The sequence below is a fragment of the Triturus cristatus genome, chromosome 6 (assembly GCF_964204655.1).
Source record: "Triturus cristatus chromosome 6, aTriCri1.1, whole genome shotgun sequence".
Taxonomy (NCBI): domain Eukaryota; kingdom Metazoa; phylum Chordata; class Amphibia; order Caudata; family Salamandridae; genus Triturus; species Triturus cristatus.
Window position 1 is genome coordinate 1,842,995,997 of NC_140589.1, and position 22,156 is coordinate 1,843,018,152.

The following is a 22,156-nucleotide window of genomic DNA, read 5'->3' on the forward strand; positions in this document are numbered from 1 at the left end:
CCATGGCCACATAGTGTTAATACAAGAATAGATAATTCTGATTCTGCAGTGACTTAAAGTGCATGACCAAATAGTGTTAATACAAGAAGAGATCATTCTGATTTCGCAGGTGATTGAAGTGCAAGACCAAACAGCGCTAATACAAGAATAAATAATTAATACAAGAATACATAATTCTGATTCCGTAGTGTCTTGAAGTGCACAACCACACATGTTGCGTGAAGCGTTAATACAAGAATAGATCATTCTGATTCCGCCGCACCTTGAAGTGCATGAGCACAACTGTCCGCGTGAAGCGTTAATACAAGAATAAATAATTCTGATTCCGCAGTGGCGTGAAATGCATGCCCACACAGCGTTAATACAAGAAGAGGTCATTCTGATTCCGCAGTGCCTTGAAGTGCATGACCACACAGTGTTAACACAAGAAGAGGTCATTCTGATTCCGCAGTGGCTTGAAGTGCATGACCACACAGTGTTAATACAAGGAGAGGTAATTCTGACTCCGCAGTGGCTTGAAGTGCATGACCACACAGTGTTAATACAAGGAGAGGTCATTCTGACTCCGCAGTGGCTTGAAGTGCATGACCACACAGTGTTAATACAAGAAGAGGTCATTCTGATTCCGCAGTGCCTTGAAGTGCATGACCACACAGTGTTAATACAAGAAGAGGTCATTCTGACTCCGCAGTGGCTTGAAGTGCATGACCACACAGTGTTAATACAAGGAGAGGTCATTCTGACTCCGCAGTGGCTTGAAGTGCATGACCACACAGTGTTAATACAAGGAGAGGTCATTCTGACTCCGCAGTGGCTTGAAGTGCATGACCACACAGTGTTAATACAAGGAGAGGTCATTCTGACTCCGCAGTGGCTTGAAGTGCGTGACCACACAGTGTTAATACAAGAAGAGAATATTCTGATTCTGCAGTGGCTTGAAGTGCGTGACCACACAGTGTTAATACAAGAAGAGGTCATTCTGATTCCGCAGTGCCTTGAAGTGCATGACCACACAGTGTTAATACAAGAAGAGGTCATTCTGATTCCGCAGTGCCTTGAAGTGCATGACCACACAGTGTTAATACAAGAAGAGGTCATTCTGATTCCGCAGTGCCTTGAAGTGCATGACCACACAGTGTTAATACAAGAAGAGGTCATTCTGATTCTGCAGTGCCTTGAAGTGCATGACCACACAGTGTTAATACAAGAAGAGGTCATTCTGATTCCGCAGTGCCTTGAAGTGCATGACCACACAGTGTTAATACAAGAAGAGGTCATTCTGATTCCGCAGTGCCTTGAAGTGCATGACCACACAGTGTTAATACAAGAAGAGGTCATTCTGATTCCGCAGTGCCTTGAAGTGCATGACCACACAGTGTTAATACAAGAAGAGGTCATTCTGATTCCGCAGTGCCTTGAAGTGCATGACCACACAGCGTTAATACAAGAAGAGGTCATTCTGATTCCGCAGTGGCTTGAAGTGCATGACCACACAGTGTTAATACAAGAAGAGGTCATTCTGATTCCGCAGTGGCTTGAAGTGCATGACCACACAGTGTTAATACAAGAAGAGGTCATTCTGATTCCGCAGTGGCTTGAAGTGCATGACCACACAGTGTTAATACAAGAAGTGGTCATTCTGATTCCGCAGTGCCTTGAAGTGCATGCCCACACAGTGTTAATACAAGGAGAGGTCATTCTGATTCCGCAGTGGCTTGAAGTGCATGACCACACAGTGTTAATACAAGAAGAGGTCATTCTGATTCCGCAGTGGCTTGAAGTGCATGACCACACAGTGTTAACACAAGAAGAGGTCATTCTGATTCCGCAGTGGCTTGAAGTGCATGACCACACAGTGTTAATACAAGAAGAGGTCATTCTGACTCCGCAGTGGCTTGAAGTGCATGACCACACAGTGTTAATACAAGAAGAGGTCATTCTGATTCCGCAGTGCCTTGAAGTGCATGACCACACAGTGTTAATACAAGAAGAGGTCATTCTGACTCCGCAGTGGCTTGAAGTGCATGACCACACAGTGTTAATACAAGGAGAGGTCATTCTGACTCCGCAGTGGCTTGAAGTGCATGACCACACAGTGTTAATACAAGGAGAGGTCATTCTGACTCCGCAGTGGCTTGAAGTGCATGACCACACAGTGTTAATACAAGGAGAGGTCATTCTGACTCCGCAGTGGCTCGAAGTGCATGACCACACAGTGTTAATACAAGAAGAGGTCATTCTGATTCCGCAGTGCCTTGAAGTGCATGACCACACAGTGTTAATACAAGAAGAGGTCATTCTGATTCCGCAGTGGCTTGAAGTGCATGACCACACAGTGTTAATACAAGAAGAGGTCATTCTGATTCCGCAGTGGCTTGAAGTGCATGACCACACAGTGTTAATACAAGAAGAGGTCATTCTGATTCCGCAGTGCCTTGAAGTGCATGCCCACACAGTGTTAATACAAGGAGAGGTCATTCTGATTCCGCAGTGGCTTGAAGTGCATGACCACACAGTGTTAATACAAGAAGAGGTCATTCTGATTCCGCAGTGGCTTGAAGTGCATGGCCACACAGTGTTAATACAAGAAGAGGTCATTCTGATTCTGCAGTGGCTTGAAGTGCATGACCACACAGTGTTAACACAAGAAGAGGTCATTCTGATTCCGCAGTGGCTTGAAGTACATGACCACACAGTGTTAATACAAGAAGAGAATATTCTGATTCCGCAGTGGCTTGAAGTGCATGACCACACAGTGTTAATACAAGAAGAGGTCATTCTGATTCCGCAGTGGCTTGAAGTGCATGACCACACAGTGTTAACACAAGAAGAGGTCATTCTGATTCTGTAGTGGCTTGCCAACAGGTTGAACAAGGGCCTTTAGGAGCAGAGTTCGATGCCAGCACTCCCAACAGGAGACCCAGAAACAGTTGCCAGGTCAGAGGGGGGTGTTATCAGGCGAGCATCACAGGGGCTCAAAATTCTTCCTGTGGTCCATGTGTAGTCAATTGCTTATTTTGCAGTCGCTTAGGGTGCATTAAATGTATTGCATTGTGAAAGAGCTGATACCAGCAGGCCCACCGATGCCCACTGGTCTGTGGCGGTGGACTCAACCCGGCAGCTCTGGATATTTGATAGAGGACGCAGACATACACCCCCATCTATGGGGTTTGTGAGTGAGGGCTCCATCCATAGTACCAAGGTCCCAGGCCTGTGGGGGTCCCGCTACCTATGAGGGCATGGTGATGCCAACCTGGCAGTGGCCAGGAGACATGATTCCCAGGTCGTGTCAGTGGGCAGGACATTGACTACCTTTTGCCCAGGGTGGAGGCAGAGGTCTAGCTTAGACAGTAAGATTGGGGGATTTCATCACAATCACGCTGGGATATCTTGTTAACATGCATTACCTGAGAAGCAGGACATGGGGGGGGGGCTTGAGGGGCAGTGGGAAGGGACAGCAGGGCGGTACTCAAAACAAAATGTGTTATAGAATAACCAACATTGTTTAAGAACTTCAAAACAAAGGTGGGGAGGGTGTGTTTGTGCGTGCGTGTGGGTGTCTAAACATCGTGACACCTCACCACACCCGACTACAAGCCCCTGTTCCCAACTATTTACTACAGAATCCATTTATTAGGCGGGTAGGACACCCCGAACACCCCCCTGAAGCCACTGCCCTGGGGTGAGTGAAGTCCTTGGCGGGTCTGTGCCTAGAAGCACTCCTGCGGTCCTTGTCGGGAGCGTGAGGCGCACAATCCCATACAACGCGGTAGGCGCTATACAGCAGCACCGAGGTCCAGGCCTGCAGACTGACAGCCGAACAATCTCTCCCACCACACGGTCACTCCCGGATCACCGCGGCGGTGGCCGGGCCCTCACTCACTGAACTATGTTGTCAACAATCACTCCTCCCCTTTTCTGAGTGGGCGTGCTTCTCCTAAACTGAACAACGGCCGAGGAGCGGGGGCGTGTTGCACGCACGTGCTGACGCCTTAATTTCCCTCCCAAACTACCCTTCCCAGAGTCCCCCGCGGCATGGGTCGGCCGCCGTGGTCCTCTTCGGAGGCATGGCATATGCAATGATGACCCTCGGGGTGGGAGGCGGGAGGGACAGCGTGGAGGGAGGATGAGAGGGGTGTCGGGCTGAGGCTCAGCTGTGAGGCGGCGGTGGGGGCTGGGGGGCGAGGCTGCCTGGACTCCGCACATCCCTGGATCTGCAGCCGGAGATGCAGGAGAGAGGGAGGCAAGGCGCATCCGTACTGCCCCGCTACAGTCCGTGCTGCAGAGCCGGGTAGGAGCCCCGTGCAATGTGTGTGTGTGTGTTTGGGAGGGGGAGTGGGGTTTGAGGTAGTCAGCCCTCGGGAGTGGGGGGGGGGGTCTGCCTTCTCCATATGTACTTAATGTTTAATCTTCAATTGGATTATAGATGCTCGTTTTGGTGGTGTATGTATATATATGTATGTATCTCGATCTGCGGCGCTAGAGGTGTGTGTAGGGGTGGGGGCGGGGGGGGGGGGGCAGGTGCTGGTGCCTCTGCTTGGTAGGCTGGGGTGCACCCCCTCCGACCATGCCTTCCCGAGGGCAATCCGTCTTCCCCCTAAGCTTGTCATGTGTTTTGAATATTTCATGAGCTGTCTCTGGGCGCGCTCTTACAGCTGATGGCAGAGGGTGGGGGCGGAGTGTGGGGGCTGCGGCTGTGTGGCTGAGGGGGTGGTAGAAGTGCCTAAGACCACCCACCCCTGGACTCCTTCGGAGCCGACGAGGGGACGTTGGCTGGTGGGAACCCCGGGTGACGACGCTGATGCAGCGAGGATGCTGCCTGCATCCGTCATCCCAGCCGCACGCGCGGATGCAGGCGTGGACCCGTTTCCGGACCAGCCCAGGGAAGCCCAGGTGAACAGCCCGCCTTTCATCCTCTCGGTCAAAGACCGTAATACCCCATTATTGACTGGGGAAAGCGCCACAGAATAATTTACTATGCTTTACAGAAGGAATCCAACGAGAACACAAAATATCCGAGAGCTTTGCCAACTAGACAACCATTGGCAATTCCAAAGGTCGGCTGGCACAGCCACAGCAGTGTCGGCCTGTCGTTCCTCGGTGACGATCATTGAAGCTATGTGTTCAGTATAGCGCCTAGACCCTGGTAGGGTGTCTTAATGCTGCTGCCTGTAACATATGTTACGACTAGCAACAGCAGAGGCACGCTTTTGATGGCCTGGGGAGGATGAAAGATTGAGTCAGTTGTTTTAATCCAAAAGCTGCATGACGGGTTACAACGTGTAACAGGCATTTCACGCACGCACACACACACACGTGTGCATCCAACATGGCATCGAATAGCTCAGCCGTCTTACTCCTGCACTCAGGCACGTGATCTGAAGCGCCACACGCATGCACATAAAACACAGGAGAGCTTTGCAGTAGGCGCATTAACTCCTTGAGCTACTCTCTCGGCTTTGACCCTAACCTCTGTAAACCAGACTCACAGATATGTCCCTGTCCTGCCGGTGTGTGGAACTCGTACCGCGCAGGTTACGCACTGGTCTCTACAGCAGGTGCATTAACCCCCTAAACCCCATTTCAGCAGCGGCCTGAGGACTCCGCTGCACAGACGAGTGCTGCAGACATCCTTCACCGTGAGAGTCACTGATGTCTACTCCTTGCTTCTTCCGTCTGGGGCGGGAGGGGTGAGGGAGTGAGTTTCAGTGACCCTGGAGGGGGAGGGAGGCCTCTCTGCTGTCTGAGGGCATCTGAGGACAAGAGGCAGGGGAGGCAGCAAGAGGGTGTGCGGATGCAGTAACGGCGGAGGGGAGACGGGAAGGAAAGAGAGTGGAGAGGGGGGAGTGCCGCAGACTCAATGGAGGTGGAGGAAGACAGCGAGACGGGGCAGAGGAGAGGGCCGTGGTGCCAGAGACGAGAGAGGCTGCCGGAAGGACAGAAGAGCGTAGAGGAACAACAGAGGCCAGAGAACGAGTCAGAGGCGAACCGAGAGCCAGAGGGCTTGATGAGTGAGAGAGGGGGTGACAGACAGACCAGGAGAGGCTGTGGCACCCACATGGATGACAAAGACAGCAACAACAGGGAAGAGACAGCCGGGACCGACAGCTAAGAGAGACAGAGGGACAAAGAGAGGACATGGTGTATGTGCGAGCAGAGATGAGAGAGGCGTCCTAGAAAAGGGGGGATGATATGAACAGAACAAGATAGAAAGGGCGTGGGCAGAGGAGAATACCAGAAGAGAGAGAGAGAGAGGAGATAAAGTGACAGACACCGTACAGAGACCGACATGAGTGAGGCAGCTAGATCGACAGAGAGCGTGCGGAGAAACAGCCTGTCACAAAAGAGATGGAAAATAGGAGAAACAGAAAGTGAGAGGCGAGTCACAGAGGGGAGAGGAGGGAGAAGGTGGCGAGAGGAGCTAGCCAATCAGCAAGGCTTGAGAAAGGAGGGAAGGTCAGAGAAGGTGTCAGGGAGAGAGAGATGAGACAGAGAGAGAGACGGGACACAACGTACAGAGACACAGGAATGCGCTGAAAGCCCAGGGCTGACAGTGAGCACGTCTGGAAGGGGGGGGGGGGTCTGGGCTGGGTGGGAAGTGGGGCAGTATGCTGCCTGCAAAGGGGGGTGGCTAAAGGGGGGTTAAGGAGGAGGGCAGAGGTATCCAGCGTCCGAGGCCCACATGCACCAGTCAATATGACATGACTGGTCCTGTCCAGCGAGGGGCGGGGCCTGCTCTCCAGCCCGCGAGGCCTGTCCTGCACTCACCGTCAGGTGTGTATGAATGTCCTCGCTCATCAGACAGCGCCCCCGTTGAAACTTCATTTGTGCCCTTCCTAATCGCCCTCTTCGACGTCTTCCCCATCTGCCCCTCCCATTGGTGATCCTAGTGGGGGCCCTTTAGTGCCCTCAGGTCAGGTCCTGGCTGTGCTTCATTTGAGACGGTTGTTTTCGGTACGCCACACTTAATTATCAACACCTGCATATATGACACCACTCCACATGGTGGCGCGGTTTGTCTAATTTAGAGATGAGCACAAGACCAGCTATTTATTAATTGAATAGACATTAAAAATATTCTAATAGCTGCCGTCCAAGCCATTCTTATAGCGCTGGAGGCCTGGCATTGTCCGAATTGTCACACTTGTAGCAGTGTGATGGTTAATGGTTGTGTTGATACTGTCAGTGGCAGCGTGGCACAGGCAATGTGTGGGGCAAGCTGTAGTGGCCTCCTGACGCGAGCCCTGGCACCGGGTCCTGGGTGAATACCTCAAAGCAGTGACCAGCCTCGGAGCACCCTTTTGTGCCTTGCCCCCTCACCTCAATCCCCTATTCAGTTGCAAACTGGACGTGAGAGTCCCTGGGGGGGGGGGGGGGGGGGGCTATGGGAGAACGAGCGGGGTGGGGAGAGGCAATCTCAAGGAGGCTGAAAGTAAACATGAAAATGCACAATTTAAAGGGGATGAACTGAACTGGCTGTGGGCATTTAAAGGTTTATTAAGGCAGCTCAGGAGGTCAGCTGCCTGTGCGCCCCTCCAACTGTAGGCACCCCGGGCTTGAGCCCAGCTCGCCCATGCCCCGAGGTCCTAGTTCACAGCCTAGTGGCGCATCAGTGTCGGAGCTGCACCGTTTGTATGTACCCCTGCCCCACTGCTGATACAATACCTTTATTTATACTATGTGTCACGGCGGGGGGCCACATAGAACAGGATCCGACACCCTCTGAGGATTGGGGCAGGGCAGCTTTAAAAATAGGATATTTATTTCATGTCACACACAAATTACCCGGCGGTGTCTGCAGACAGGGTCTCTTTGCCCCGGAGAGGGAGTCTGTGCAAAGTGGGTCTCTTTGCCCTGGAGAGGGAGTCTGTGGAGTATGGGTCTCTCTGCCCCGGAGGGGGAGGCTGTACAGAGTGGGTCTCTCTGCCCCAGAGGGCGAGTCTGTGGAGATAGTGTCTCTTTGCCCTGGAGAGGGAGTCTGTGGAGCATGGGTCTCTCTGCCTCGGAGGGGGAGGCTGTACAGAGTGGGTCTTTCTGCCCCAGAGGGCGAGTCTGTGGAGATAGTGTCTCTGCCCCTTGGAGAAAGATTGTGCATACATGGTCTCTGCTTCGGAGGGGAAGTCTGTGCAGAGTGGGTCTCTCTGCCCCAGAGGGCGAGTCTGTGGAGATACTGTCTCTGCCCCTTGGAGGAAGATTGTGCATACATGGTCTCTGCCTCGGAGGGGAAGTCTGTGCAGAGTGGGTCTCTCTGCCCCACAGGGCGAGTCTGTGGAGATAGTGTCTCTGCCCCTTGGAGGAAGATTGTGCATACATGGTCTCTGCCTCGGAGGGGAAGTCTGTGCAGAGTGGGTCTCTCTGCCCTGGAGGGGGAGTCTGTGAAGAGTGGGTCTCTTTGCCCTGGAGAGGGAGTCTGTGGAGCGTGAGTCTCTCTGCCCCGGAGGGGGAGGCTGTGCAGATTGGGTCTCTCTGCCCCACAGGGCGAGTCTGTGGCGATAGTGTCTCTGCCCCTTGGAGGGAGACTGTGTATACAGGGTCTCTCTGCCTCGGAGGGGGAGTCTGTGAAGAGTGGGTCTCTTTGCCCCGGAGAGGGAGTCTGTGGAGCATGGGTCCCTCTGCCCCAGAGGGGGAGTATGTGCAGAGTGGATCTCTCTGCCCTGGAGGGGGCGTCTGTGGAGAGTAGGTCTCACAGCAAAAAATAAAACCTATTTTGAGTTTCAGATAGTTCACACCCGCATACCTATTTGAACAATAGAGCTTATGTTCAATATAATAGCAAGGCCTGCTATTCTTGTTGTTTGAGGTCAGATGCACTAACACGTTTAGCAAGAGAAGAGGGAAAGGCTAAAGGCCTCCCCAGTAACCTTCAATTGTAATCGGTGATATGCCGGTTGCCTGGCACGATGGTCTACTCTCTAATCCCTCTCTCTTTGTGCTTGGCTTTTATGACGTTATTTCACTGTGATAGAGACCCTCAGAATAATCAATAAGTAGAGAGTGGCGTGATGCCCTTCCACTCTCTTTTCATTCAGCATGTTCTTGCCAGCTTCTGAGTCTGTCCTTGCTGCAAAATCACTACATCTTCTTTCAGGAGATTGACGTGCTGATCAAATGCTAGCTAAAATTGTGTTTTGAGACTGTCTAAAAGTGATTATTTATTACCTTAAATGTGCTCTGCATTATTTCTTTGTCAGTTTCCCTAATTCGTCCCTTTTTTAATACACCCGCTCTTCTTTAATAATGGCATATGTTCAAGTGGACACGAATAGTTCCTTTTTTTACAGAATGTGGACCGGTATCTTTGCTGCTGCACTGGTACAGTAGCACTAATGCCAGCATGGGCAGAAGCAATCCCCTTGTGAGCTACCCTGATTAAATCTAGCCTCGCTCATTCATTAGGGATGTGCCTATATCCTACTCTGAGTGTTAAAACCACATAAACATTTTCTTTAGTGCGAGTGTAGGAATATTTAGAAGACAAACCATCAGGAGGCTTTTTCCGTCCAGCGTTGCCTGTATTGCTAACAAAATACTGCATCGATCTTGGTTTGAGATTGAGTTACAGTAGCCAAGTTGAAGGTTTACACCGCTGTCCTTGCAGCCAGATCTACTGCACAGGTCCCTTTAACGTGAATTCCTTCGCTTCTATGAGCCGTGGTATGCTGTACATGGACCCTAGGGAGTTTATCCAACTACTTTTCCCCAAAGTTGCTTTCTTTCTATTGATTTCTCTTTTGAATACCTGAATCTACTCATGCTCCAGTTTGGCAAATCTACATCAGGCTTCTCCAACGAGTAGCTCGTGGGCTACTGATGGCTCTCCAGCTACCTGGAAGTAGCTCTCTCACATGCAGCCCGGCCTGCTAAATTACAAGCTTTATAAATGTATGTATACCACAATTGACAAACATGCATTCGAGATGGAAATGTTTGTATTTTAAGAACTCATAGGCTGATATTTGGAAAAAATGGTTGACTTAGTAAAATATATTTAAAGCCGATATTTGAATGATAAATCACATGGCGCTGTGGAGACTTATTACTCGTACGAATACCATGGTACCAGGACCATTACAGCAACGGCTGGTATGTATCACCCATTTAGAGACATTCCAAATTGATAAATCCTTTTTTGCGCTACTGGCGGCAACAATAAGGCACTGAGGTGATCACTGCTGGTAATCGTGCATGGGGTGGCTACTAATGTAATCTTGTCGGATATGCTCACTACTACAACAGTCATAACAGAGGCGTGGGATAATATTTACTGAACATACGTAGCTCTTGTTACAGAAAAGGTTGGAGACCCCTGACCTACCTTGTAGCCTTGCACACAGAATGCAGAATCTGTCTCAAGACTTGTAAGATCCGAATGGACGAGTCCTCTGTAGGACAGTCAACAGAGCATGTGTTTCTGTTAGCCGTGCATTGGAATCACCTACATCTTTAATATGTATGGGTGTAGTGCCTTGAAGTTGCCATCTTTTCAAATTCCCTGCATTGTACTACAAGCTGTGGAGTATTGTTGCTTAGTACTAAATGCAGACTGTGTAGAACTTGCGATTATACTAATGTATGGGTGCAACGTTTGGAGCTTGTGGTATGTTTTGTGTGTATTGCATAAACTCTTGCTTGCTGAATGTGGGGTCATATTCAAATTATCCGTCAGTCGCACTTAAAGAAGGAGTCGCTGCGTCCAGCGCAGGTGTAGAGCAGGAGCTTTGGGAATCCTTGCTTTTGTTGCTGCTTTTAGAGTAAGGATGTGAGAATCTATGGAACTCCTTTTCCCCTGCGCCAGAGTACAGTCATTCAATGTAGCTGTCAGCCCTGCAGCGGGGATGCTCTTGGTGGGAGTGACGCGTCCCTCAGCAGAGGAGCACAGATGTGATCTGTATGCAATGGAGGGCGTCTGTCGCGCATTGTAAACGTGGTATGTATAGCCCCGAGTACGAGGAATAACGCTAATAACTAGATTTGGTTTATTAATTTGTGCCTGTGAATATTTAGCCTCTAACATGTCTGCTTGTAGCCCACGTAAGATAGCTGTGTGTGTTTTTGTCCAATGCTTTTCGGAAAACGTGCACGTCACTATTTCCTTCAAGTTCTTCACTCACTCAGCATGATGTGGAAGGAAAGCTCGACCAAAATGAAGAAATCCCATCAGGGCGAGTAACTGTCTCAATGTGCTCGGGGGTTGCACATTAGCACACCCCTGCAGGAAGTCAGGTGCCTGTCTTTTACCCTCTACGGATCATCTGTATCCAAGAAATCTCACCTTTAAACATGCAATTTTAGCTTTCTCGAAATTTATTTTATACCTGAATTGGGCTAGAGAAGTCACTGTTCTGTCCGCCATGACCAGCCTTCCAGTCAAGTCATCTTCAGTAAAGAATAATTCATAAATGTAAGATAACGCCGCTGGATCTGTTTGTAAGAACTCCATAATTCCTACTGCACAATGCTCAGGGCTGTTCCTATAACCCATGGGTAATCCTGTACAGGTGTATTAAAAACTGTCGAAAGAGAAAGCGGTTAGATACTGAGGCTCAGGCGCTATGTTTTGACTAAAGAAACCAATGGATTATATCCAAAGTCATTTTATATTTTACTTTACTAGATTTGTCATTAGTCCAGTACCGCAAGAGTTCTGTACAGCATGTTTGCGTGTATGTGCATTTATATTTCCATAATCTAAACCTATTGTATATGAATGATCAGATCTCGACGCCTGAAGAAGATGGTCATTCATTGTGGATCTACCAGGCACTAGGATGCCTTGAGATTGTAGCTGATTTGATATCGTTTTTATATCGTGCGTCGACTCTAGATACAAAGGATGTTGAGCCTGCGGGGCTCGCTCCTTAAGAGGATGTCATGTGGAGCAGGTTCTTTGTCCCGCCCACTTGCTTCCTGTTCGGCTCTGGAGCCTGTTTTAAAGTCCATTCACCTGCATAATTTTCCCTGAAGGAGGAAAATGAGTGCATTATCAGCTCCTCACCTCGAGGTTACATCACTCCCAAAACCAGAGGCCAGTCACCGTCTGCAAGAATCATGGCATAGGCATCTGATGATGGAGGCCACTATACGGCTTTTATGCTGCACAATATATTCCCCTCAACCTGTATGTATGCATCATGAAGCCTGTCTGGAGGGTTTGTATGTCCATCTGCTGTCTCAACCTGTATTTTTTAGTTGGAGTCTCCTTCAAATACTCCTTGGCAGTCTGGTGAACTATCCTCACTTCTGCTGCGCTGTCCGGAAGCGCCACCACCCAGCTCCTGTCCTGGAGCAGTGTCCGTAGTTTGTAGGGCATGCTTCGCTTCCAAACCAGCCACCTCTCTTTTTTAGGTCTCGGGACCATCCGGTCGGCAGACCGGAAGTCCGGAGATTTAATGACTTGGGAGAAGAGGGGCTTGAACCCGCCCCTCTTCTGCCCTGTTCTCCATTGGCTGGCCTCGTAAATGCTGGCCAGCCATTGGAGAAGAGGTCCCGTCACTCCAATCATGCCCCGTCCTTTTCGGATCGGGGGGCGTGTTTTTTAAAGAAAGTCTCATTCTCTCCTTCAGCCAATGGCTGGAGGAGAGAAAGGACAAACACGCCCCCGAATCCGCCACTGCCTTTGTCCGAGGCATTTCTTCTTGACCTCGGAGAAAGGCAGTGGTGTGCTCGTCCGCTCCCCCTGCGTCCGGCTGCTGCTCTGGTCTCCTCACCTCTCCTCACCCTGTCCTCGGAGCGGCGCTGGTTCTATGGCGCGCTTGGCACGGGCCGCGCCCTTATTTATTGGGGAAAGCAAACCTCGGTGTTTAAAAAGCGTCCGTGTCAATAGCTGCCGGGTCTCGCGAGCACCCTCCGCTCAACAGGCCTCTGTGCAGGGGCATAGAGGCTCGGCTCAACGCGAGCTGCGTGGGTCGACAGATGGCCACAGACCGGAGGAAACTACCAGCCCAGGCCGACCTGCACGATAGACTTTCTTTTATCTGTTTGAGAAGACACCCTGTGGGCAGACACTGTAGTCCGGGAAACCAAAACTGTGAGGCCCAGGCAGGCGCGAAGTTATGATAGGCTGCGTCACGAGGAGCAGAGCCAATGACAGTCGCCATATGCTCCGCCTGCGTGTATTCATTATTTCCACAAACACTACCCCCACAAAAAGTCCCAAGAAGGAAGACGTGTTAGTTAAGCTCGTTTACTTAATTGTTCGCTAACCGACTGTAATTTGAGATAGCTTAAAGTGTTAAAGCACGTGCTGCGGAGACCTTTTGTTTATCCCGTGTCTACACCAGCATCGGTGGTTAATGCACCGACAGGAGAAATGTATGTGACTGAAATCTGTGGTCAAAGATGTGTATTTTATGTAAAGGTAACTCTGGATTGGTGCGTTTGTAGTGATCCGGGTGTAACCTGGCGGTCCCGGTTATATTATTGTAAATTAGTAGCGAGTTCTGCACGCCCTGTAAACAGTGGTATCTAACCTATAGGGCACACAATGTAATCCAAGAACATAATACCTTACTCTGTCGTTTTTTAGTCAAAGGTTGATAAAAAGACTCCACTAAGTAATAATAAACATGTATGAAGCAAGAACAGATCTGGTTGTGTTCCGTCCTATGTAAGGAGTCACTGGTCGTGTAATTCATGCACACATATCTGACATTCCTGTACAGCACATGCAGCCCCACATATGGCACAGCCACAAGGAGCTTATAAATGTCTTTTAGCACCGTACGAAGCGACAGACAAGTTTAACTTCATTCCCCATGGTGTGTTTTAGCTGACACGAAGGTGTAAATCGTTTTGGAGCCCATGTGTCACTCGACTGTTGCTCCCAGCGTGGTCACAGCTCGAACAAGTGACGTCTGGTTGTCCCTGGAGGAGCCACGAGTTAGTCATCTTTTACGTCACTGTATTGCGCTAGTGTCTACAGACAGCTATCTCCGCAGCAGGCGCATCGTTCTCGGAGCTGTAGTGAGCCCTGGAAATGAAGACAACAAGCATTTACAATGCAATGGTCTCGGCATTGGTAAAGTTAGAGCTACTGGCATTGCTCATGACATTATTTTTGTTTATGTTTTGGTTTTTAAAACATTTAAAGAAACGGCATTGTCATGAGCAATGCCAATAGCTCTAACTTTAACAATGCCGAGACCGTTGCATTGTAAATGCTTGTTATAGGGAGCTTTTGAGTCAAAGTGTTCTCTTCTTTCTTTAAACTAACCTCAGCTTCAGAACCTGATCACTTCTCTGCTTGGTATACTCATCTTTCCTGCAATGCTCGGTTCGTCCTCTTCTCTCTGTCCATTTACTGTTCCCAGAGTCCTGAAAAGAAGAGGGAGAACAGGTGTAAGAATAAAGATACAGATTTGGTTTCTTAATTTTTGCACATCTCCTCAAATTATATCCACCCCTTTTGGACTCCTGTATTGATGGAGATGCAGTCCTTGTTTTTGTTTTTCCTTCCTGCTTATTCTTCGTCCCTGGAGTGGCTTTCTCCTTCCCGGAACCCTCAATCTCAGTTTCAGCTTTGTGATGTGACCTAAGGATTTGTGAACCTATGGTACCACAGTCCACAGAGGTTAAAATGTCTGAAATTATAGTTGTAAGTTCACTCTCACGATTGTGAAGGGGAACCCCTTCCAGCCACTGGGACACTGACAGAACTGCAGCTTCTTCAAACATGTTCCTCAGGACTGCTGAGGAGGCTGCCTTGAAAGTGGCCATCATTGTCAGCCCATCTCTAGATTAAAGAGTAGGTGCTGGTGCAGGATAATGTTCATTCTGTACTTGTTTTAACACCTCTGGTGACACCACCAAGAAGGATGTGCCATGCAAATGAGTGTAAATCCTGGGAAGCGCCATTCTTCAGGTATTAAACTTTACTGAGGGTGGTATCACACCAAGGGAGATGCTCATAGTCTAATACCTCTGCTGGGTGCTCTTTGAGGACAGACCTCATACTCACCAAGAAGGGTGTGCCATGCAAATGAGTGTGAATCCCTCCAAGCACCATTCTTCAGGTGTTAAACTCTACTGAGGGTGGTATCAACCCAAGGGAGATGCTCATAGTCAAATACCTCTGCTGGGTGCTCTTTGAGGACAGACCTCATACTCCCCAAGAAGGGTGTGCCATGCACATGAGTGTAAATCCTTGCAAACGCCATTCTTCAGGTATTAAACTCTACTGAGGGTGGTATCGCACCAAGGGAGATGGTCCTAGTCAAATACCTCTGCTGGGTGCTGTTTGAGGACAGACCTCATACTCACCAAGAAGGGTGTGCCATGCAAATGAGTGTAAATACATGCAAGCGCCATTCTTCAGGTATTAAACTCTACTGAGGGTGGTATCGCACCAAGGGAGATGGTCCTAGTCAAATACCTCTGCTGGGTGCTGTTTGAGGACAGACCTCATACTCACCAAGAAGGGTGTGCCATGCAAATGAGTGTGAATCCTTGCAGTCACCATTCTTCAGGTATTAAACTCTACTGAGGGTGGTATCGCACCAAGGGAGATGCTCCTAGTCAAATACCTCTGCTGGGGCGCTGTTTGAGGACAGACCTCATACTCCCCCAGAAGGGTGTGCCATGCAAATGAGTGTAAATACATGCAAGCGCCATTCTTCAGGTGTTAAACTCTACTGAAGGTGGTATCGCACCAAGGAAGATGCTCATAGTCTAATACCTCTGCTGGGCGCTGTTTGAGGACAGACCTCATACTCACCAAGAAGGGTGTGCCATGCAAATGAGTGTAAATACATGCAAGCGCCATTCTTCAGGTATTAAACTCTACTGAGGGTGGTATCGCACCAAGGGAGATGGTCCTAGTCAAATACCTCTGCTGGGTGCTGTTTGAGGACAGACCTCATACTCACCAAGAAGGGTGTGCCATGCAAATGAGTGTAAATACATGCAAGCGCCATTCTTCAGGTATTAAACTCTACTGAGGGTGGTATCGCACCAAGGGAGATGGTCCTAGTCTAATACCTCTGCTGGGTGCTGTTTGAGGACAGACCTCACACTCAACTGATTGGTTTTGCGTGCAATCCAGAGTGGAATTTCACTTTGTGGGTGTCTTGCCCATGATAGGGTTAATAGTCTGTGAACTGATTGCCTGTATCGGGCATGTACGTGTTGTGCGGGTCCAGGAGCACATTCTCCCACATCAGTCGTTTGTAAGACGTACTGTTGAAGTGCTCCCTAGACAGTCCCTACCTGAGTGAATAGTTGTCTAACCTCCACCTGTGTGAGATTTCTTGCACCGGCATGCGGTGTATGCCCAGGCAGTAAGGACCAGGGGGCCCCTTCAATACTAAAGGACCCATTCTGATGTTCCGCACTACATGAGGTAACTGACCACCAAGCCACGCCTGGTGTTCTTGATATCCTAACATGACTTCCAAGTCACGGTAGGGGACATAAATAGGTGTGTGTGTGTGTGTATGTGAAAGTGCCCTGTATTGGCATTTGCAGCATCAAACTCCACCCAAGTGTAAAATATTTCAAAAGCATATGCAGCATGTGCATTAACACACATATCACTTCATCATCCCCATATTAGGGACACCCCTAGCAAGGAGATGTCGTTCCAACATTTAAACAAACAGATTCAGTAAACATAAGATTCAAAAACATAAATTCAAATTCTGCAAGATGCTGTGCTTTTGAACAACAACAATTAACGAGACACGTGGTGATCAACCTTCTAGAAACGTGTCAGAAATCAATAACCAATAATACACGCAGAACAGCACTTTGAGCCTGGTTACGAGTTTGGTGGACAGGGTTACTCTTTCACAAACAGAACGGATATCCCGTCCGCCACATTACAATCCTATTATATCCTATGGCGTTGTAATGTGGCGGCGGGACGTCTGTCACATTCGTGGCGGAGTAACCCTCTCCGCCAAACTTGTGATCAGGCCCTTAGATTAAAATCTGGAAATATCTTCAAGCAGCACTGGATTATCTCATTGCAGGACATCATAAAATAAGGTAAATGCTTTTTCTACTAATCACACGTATTGACTTTTTATTGATTGACTTATAACTCAAGCAGGGGAATAGCCAGGAGAGAAAAGGATATAATGTCCATGAGTCCTAGTTTTTTCACATTTGCCCTCAGTCTTATTCTGCCCCTCCCCCCCAGTGGATACTTACTGCCTCTACCTCTGCCCAGCCTGCCCGAGGCATGTCCTGTCCAATGACTGCTACCACCTGGAGGCTGCCATATGGGGGACTCTGCCCAGAATCCCAACTCCTGTGTCCTGGCTGAGTCCCTTCCTGTCCCACTTGGGCATCTTCCTCAGAGTCTGTGTCTTGTCCATGCCCAGCCCACCAATGGCCCCTTTTGTGCGATGCGTCCTATGCAACAGTATGCCGTTGAGTGGAGCGCATGGTGAACCCTGACTCTTGTGCTGGGTCAGACACTGGGTGAGATTCAGAGATGCTAGGGATGAGATCCCAAGGGCTGTCATACCTCTTCCACACCTGCTTCCTCTCTTTCACCGGGACTGTTGTAGAACCTTCATCCAGGGGCACTGAGGCAAGGGCAAGCAGGGGTTTCATCCTTCTCCCTAGAACCCCAAAGGGTTCTCGGTCTCCCACAGGCTCGGGATGATAGGCGATCACCCTGTTCATGGAGGACGTCACGCACCAATGGACGAGCCTTGTCCACTGTGACGCCACCGATTTAGAAAGTACATCAGAATTCACACGCAGGCCACTACCCAGTACATTGTTTCCCAAGAGTTTGTTTTTAACTTTATCCGGTTAGGAGTACCATACGTTCTTGAGGAGTGAGCCGCACGGTGTGCAGCTCGTGAGATGAATTATGTCAGCGAGTAGCTGCTACTTGAACCTCTCAGATGGTCACCCAGAGGTGGTTAGTTTTACCTTGGCGGTCTACAAAAAAGAATGGTACAGGATCCTGGTGGAACTAACATCCCTCCAGCAGGACCATACAAGGTACCACCATGCGGGGAGTGGAAGCGCCACCTTCAGAGCATCACCCACCCACAGAGGGCATCACAATCAGTCACGTTACACCTGTGGAACCTGCAAAGAAGATCAAACCTGAACATGCACAAGTGTCCCTGAGCAAGCGTCCTCCGCAGCACATTGAGATTTGGGTTCTTATCTAGGGCTTGGTGGTGGTGGTTTGGGGGTGAAGGGGGTGAGGGGGGGGGGGGGGTGAGGGTGCCAAACCGGTAATGGAGGCGAGTGATCACCTCCAGCAGCCCAGGTGTTCCTGGCCGCCTTTTGTTGTAGAAGCAGCTGTCGCTTCCACGGCATGTGCCACTTTGTTAAAAAAAAAAGCAATGATGTCTGGTACACCGTGGCATGGTGGATGCATGAGCACTTTCCTCCTTCTCAGAGAACAGAACCCCACAGCGGGCGTCAGACTTTGGAAGTGCATGGAGGGCCTATTTGCAATGATCCTGTGCTGGGTCTCCATGGTGTAAGTAGCTCTCACCGGCAGACGTGGCGTTAAAAGGCCGAAGACCCTGCCTAAGGACTGAGCCAGGAACTGCACAACTTAGACAGGGAGACCTGTCTGCCAGCTCAACCATTGAATCTGACACCCTGTCAAGAGCCCTAGTCAGCCACAGGACATCAAGATTCAGCTAGGCACCTGAGCCTGAGAGGTCCCCTGACGATGGCTGCCATGGAACTGTGGCCCGCCTGAAAGCCAAATGCATATTGGCATGGCTGGCTCCGCCAACAATATGGAGCCAGCTCTGAATAGTCACTTGGTTAGAGGCCGGCTGCCTCTGTGCCGGATATAAGCCCATCTCTTTGGCTCGTCCAGTGTAACCTTCTACCTGAAGAAGCTATGCACACCTGTGCAGAGCAAGGCTGGGGATGGAGGACCCGAGGCAGGATTATGGCTGCCTCCTCTTGAGGGCTAGTGACTGAGGGAAAGACCTAGATGCGGCTGCATCTGAAAAAGAGTAGCCAGATCGCCCTGCGTGTAGGGAACCTGCCTTGCTCATCCCACAGTGCAAGTGCAGCATTGCAGGGGGTCGCCGTGAGGGGTTTAGAAGGAGGGAGCCTGCCAAGATCAGAGGCCTGCAGCCGCTGCCCAGCTTGACTGGTGGCTTGTAATTGCAAGTGACACTAAAGCCAGCTTGAGAAAGCCTCTGTGTCTGATGCCAATGTCAGCCTGAGGTCAGTTTGTCAGCATCGCTGCACTGCTGTCTTGGAGCCTGTCTGTGAGCAGCAGTGACTTCAGAGTGAGGTCTGGGAGCCTCCATCCCTGCATTGCTGATGGAAACCTTCCAGCGAGCCCTGTCGATGCGAGCGTGAAGCGGGTGAGCCTGCGCCTTAGCTTCGGCGCCGTGACCAGTGTCTTCGAGAGATGACCATATCCTCTTGAGGTTCATGGACCAACCCTTGATCCTGCAGATTATTACTCACTCTGCAATATCACCGTTCCGGCACGTGTTTTGTGGTGGAAAGCTTCTTCAGGGCAAGCATCTGTATCTGAGCAATACACCAGATGCCAAGAATCGCCCAGCGACCACTTTTAAAGAAGAGAGCGCAGTTTACGCGAAACAGGTCCTCGCAACAAATGTGCAGTACATCACCAATCTAGAAACCTTATACGAAAAATAAATAACACTATTACAGTATGATAAGAGTCCTGGATGTTCATGATCGTCTGTAACAGCACTATTACAGTGTGACAAGAGTCCTGGATGTTCATGATCGTCTGTAACAGCACTATTACAGTATGACAAGAGTCCTGGATAGTCATGATCGTCTGTAACAGCACTATTACAGTATGACAAGAGTCCTGGATAGTCATGATCGTCTGTAACAGCAATATTACAGTATGATAAGAGTCCTGGATAGTCATGATCGTCTGTAACAGCACTATTACAGTATGACAAGAGTCCTGGATACTCATGATCGTCTGTAACAGCACTATTACAGTATGACAAGAGTCCTGGATAGTCATGATCGTCTGTAACAGCAATATTACAGTATGATAAGAGTCCTGGATAGTCATGATCGTCTGTAACAGCACTATTACAGTATGATAAGAGTCCTGGATATTTAGGATCATTGGTAATGCCAGTATTACAGTATGATAAGAGTCCTGGATGTTCATGATCGTCTGTAACAGCACTATTACAGTATGACAAGAGTCCTGGATAGTCATGATCGTCTATAACAGCACTATTACAGTATGATAAGAGTCCTGGATGATCATGATCGTCTGTAACAGCACTATTACAGTATGACAAGAGTCCTGGATAGTCATGATCGTCTGTAACAGCACTATTACAGTATGCCAAGAGTCCTGGATAGTCATGATCGTCTGTAACAGCAATATTACAGTATGATAAGAGTCCTGGATAGTCATGATCGTCTGTAACAGCACTATTACAGTATGACAAGAGTACTAGATACCCATGATCGTCTGTAACAGCACTATTACAGTATGACGAGTACTGGATACTCATGATCGTCTGATACAGCACTATTACAGTATGATAAGAGTTCCGGATACTCATGATCGTCTGTAACAGCACTATTACAGTATGACAAGAGTACTGGATACCCATGATCGTCTGTAACAGCACTATTACAGTATGACAAGAGTCCTGGATGTTCATGATCGTCTGTAACAGCACTATTACAGTATGATACGAGTCCTGGATACTCATGATCGTCTGTAACAGCACTATTACAGTATGATAAGTCCTGGATGTTCATGATCGTGTGTAACAGTACTATTACAGTATGATAAGAGTCCTGGATGTTCATGATTGTCTGTAACATCACTATTATAGTATGATAAGACTCCTGGATGCTCATGATCGTCTATAATAACACTATTACAGTATGATAAGAGTCTTGGATATTTATGATCGTCTGTAACAGTACTATTACAGTATGATAAGAGTCCGGGATATTTATGATCATCTGTAATAACACTATTACAGTATGATAAGAGTCCTGGATATTTAGGATCATTGGTAATGACAGCATTACAGTATGATAAGAGTCCTGGATATTCATGATCGTCTGTAACAGCACTATTACAGTATGATAAGAGTCCTGGATATTCATGATCGCCTGTAACAGCACTATTACAGTATGACAAGAGTCCTGGATGTTCATGATCGTCTGTAACAGCACTATTACAGTATGATACGAGTCCTGGATACTCATGATCGTCTGTAACAGCACTATTACAGTATGATAAGAGTCCTGGATGTTCATGATCGTGTGTAACAGCACTATTACAGTATGATAAGAGTCCTGGATGTTCATGATTGTCTGTACCATCACTATTATAGTATGATTAGAGTCCTGGATGCTCATGATCGTCTGTAATAACACTATTACAGTATGATAAGAGTCCTGGATATTTATGATCGTCTGTAACAGTACTATTACAGTATGATAAGAGTCCGGGATATTTATGATCATCTGTAATAACACTATTACAGTATGATAAGAGTCCTGCATATTTAGGATCATTGGTAATGACAGCATTACAGTATGATAAGAGTCCTGGATATTTAGGATCATTGGTAATGCCAGTATTACAGTATGATAAGAGTCCTGGATATTCATGATCGTCTGTAACAGCACTATTACAGTATGATAAGAGTCCTGGATAGTTATTATATTATTTGAACCAGGGCTAATCCACACATTGTCCGCCTGTTTGCAAAGGGTGCAGTTTAGATGCAGTCTAGAGAGAGGGTGACAGCTGCTGAGCTCAGTGTATGTAAAGGTTCGTGCATACAGCAGCGGTTTCTCCCTCTCCTCTGGTGTCAAGAAAGGCCTTTACCAGTCAGGGTCTGCAATGTAATAAGAGATGCATCCTATTGCCTCTGCAGAGCAGCCAGTACTGGGGAGATGCTAGTCTTCTTGCTGTGTTTTGGATTAAGCTGGTGTATTTGATATGTGGTCTCCTCTCATATAGTCACAAATGTGAAAGGCAAATGTCAGTCTTTTCTTTTGGTCTGGAGACCTGTTTTATCTCGTGTCTGTCACATTCTTCCTTGCGTGAGGTCTGGTAACTCCTCCGGCTTCCGTGTCACTCATTTGGTTCATTTCTCATCCTGATTTCATGGTTCTTTGCTTAAGGTCGTGTAGTTGCTCTGGATTCTAGGTCACTCGCTTGGTCCCTTCCTCGTCAGGATGT

General features: G+C 48.7%; 1 protein-coding gene across 1 annotated transcript in view; it reads left to right on the plus strand.

The window, feature by feature from the left end:
* The first annotated feature begins 4,137 nt into the window (after window positions 1-4,137).
* LOC146822167 (E3 ubiquitin-protein ligase RNF19A-like) overlaps window positions 4,138-22,156 on the plus strand; it is a 226,972-nt gene continuing 208,953 nt past the window's right edge. The window contains exon 1 of the mRNA XM_085613301.1: window positions 4,138-4,291. The gene's annotated coding sequence lies outside the window, so the exon portion shown is untranslated. The remainder of the gene's footprint in view (window positions 4,292-22,156) is intronic.